This window comes from Penaeus vannamei, chromosome 10, assembly GCF_042767895.1.
Source record: "Penaeus vannamei isolate JL-2024 chromosome 10, ASM4276789v1, whole genome shotgun sequence".
NCBI lineage: Eukaryota > Metazoa > Arthropoda > Malacostraca > Decapoda > Penaeidae > Penaeus > Penaeus vannamei.
The window spans coordinates 43,074,138-43,076,637 of record NC_091558.1 but is presented as its reverse complement, the minus strand read 5'-3'; the positions used below and the strand labels follow the sequence as shown (position 1 = coordinate 43,076,637).

Here is a 2,500-nt window from a genome sequence, read left to right as displayed (position 1 = left end):
TACTCTAATTAATGGTTCTCCGTGCCCATTTATTATGAAAGAAAGGTTTGTTGTAAAACTTCTCAATGGTAATATGTTTTTTTAACGGTGTCGAGTCGTACTTAGTAAAGTAGAAAGATAGTTTTGGAGGATTAGATTTGTTTTTTTTATTTTCGTCGATTGATTTGGTGTTCGATCCCATTCAGCTGTCAAAGGGAGTATCTATGTAAAGTACAGTGAGAGAATTACTATAATTATTTTCAACGTAAGATATTGTGCCGGTGATATGAATATTCAAATTATAGTGGCATGTTTTATAATGAATGAATTTTATACTACTGGAAAAACCTTGAAAAATTATGCTCTTTTGTTTTTATGGTAAAGCACGCATAGACAAACAGGTTCATTTGCATATGTTAATTACACCAACTACATCCAATTTTATTCCTCATTCATCAATGATAAATATGGGAAGGAATATAGTTTGTTATATTATTCATAAGTTTAAAAGTCATCTCTCCAATAATAGAAGAAATTAATATTCATAAATCATATGATTCTTGGCGGGAAAATACTCACACGCACAGACATACTGACTATAAAACAATGCACTAATGATTATAACACGTATCCCTTGGCAATTTAAGATACCTGTGTCGATAAAAATACCAAATGTAACCGAAAATAAACGAAAAAATGTTAGGATTTTTATCTCACTTGGCAACACCGCCGAGTCACGTGACCTTTGACCTACTGGTGCGTTCCCAAGGGTGTCGCCGTCAGCCCGAGTTTGACTCAGAGCAAACCTTTCATTAACTTTTTTTTTCCACGGGTACTGTTTCTCTTCTGTCTTTCATTTTGTAATTTATTCGCCTGTCTTGCGTTCTCTCTTTATCTACCTCTGTTTCATTCTTTCTTTCTTTTTTCATTATTTTTTTTATATATTCTCTCTCTCTCTCTCTCTCTCTCTCTCTCTCTCTCTCTCTCTCTCTCTCTCTCTCTCTCTCTCTCTCTCTCTCTCTCTCTCTCTCTCTCTCTCTCTCTTCCTCCCGCTCTATCTCTCTCTATCTATCTATCTATTTATCTCCCTCAATCCCTCTCTTCTTCCTCATCACTCTCCCCCTCTCCCTCTCTTCCTCCCTCCCTCCCTCTCTCTCCGCCCTCCCTCCCTCCCTTTCCCCCCTCTCCCCCTGCCTTCCTCCCTCCCTCCCTCCTCCCTCTCTCCCTCCCTCCCTCCCTCTCTCTCCCTCCCTCTCCCTCCCTACCCCCACCACCATCACTCTGCAATAAACCACAAACTTTAAACTTTAAAACCGCTATCACTCTCATCATTAATTCAGTACCACACGACAAATGAATCTGGTTGTATTATAGATCACGCACTGGGTAAGGGTTCTATGTCATGTATTATACAACGTAATCGTATTTATTAATAGAGCGACATTTAGTATACGTGATGCAATTGTCTTTTTGTTTTTGTTTTTTCTTTCTTTTCTTTCTTTCTTTCTTTCTTTCTTTCTTTCTTTCTTTCTTTCTTTCTTTTCTTTTCTTTTCTTTCTTTCTTTCTTTCTTTCTTTCTTTCTTTCTTTCTTTCTTTCTTTCTTTCTTTCTTTCTTTCTTTCTTTCTTTCTTTCTTTCTTTCTTTCTTTCTTTCTTTCTTTCTTCTTCTTCTTCTTCTTCTTCTTCTTTTTTTGTGTGTTAATTATGACGACATGGCTGGTTTTTCGTTTTATCTTTTCATATTGTATTTTCATTTTTTTTTAAGTTCTATTTTCGATGCGTTGATAAAAATTATATTATTCTTTATAGTTCATGGAAGTAACAATTTTTATATTTCATATATATATATATATTTTTTTTTTTTTAATGTTATGGCTACTGATCCTGGAGAGAATTACAAAAAATCAACCTTGATTATATCATAAAATAAAAAAAGTTTACAATATAACGATGTTGATAGTGTAATTAATTTTTTTTTACGACCGTGATTATAAGAACGCGTAATTCCCGTGTAATTTCTATTGGGAATGTTGTTGTTGAGTTACTATAATAATATACAATATATATACATATATAACAATATAACAATATACAATATACAATATATAATACAGAAATACGTCTAAGATCGTTTTTACAAAGAAATAAAAGAATATTAGGGTCTTGTTGGAAACTGCAAGATAAAGACACTTTAAGATGATTAAAGAAAACAAAGAAACAAAACAAATGATAAAACAGGAAGATAATAAACCCCGAAAAAAACACAATACACGAAATAGGAAGAAATGAATGTGTGAAACAAACAAAACTGAAAAATGTTCCCAAACTAAAAAAAAGAGAAAAATATTCATCCATCTATTTCTCTATCTCATCATACATCCCATAGTTTCTCACTCATCCACGAAAGAAAATGAAAAGTCTTTGATAAATTTTGACTCACAATTAAATACCAACCCTTTTTATTCGACTAAGAAACCCTAAATTAATATTTATTTGAGGGCTGGGCTATTCCCCTCCCCCT

General features: G+C 33.2%; 1 protein-coding gene across 1 annotated transcript in view; it reads left to right on the top strand.

Moving 5' to 3' along the window:
- Positions 1 to 2,500, top strand: part of Rsod (Related to Sod) — a 94,580-nt gene that overhangs the window by 48,243 nt on the left and 43,837 nt on the right. The window lies entirely within an intron of this gene.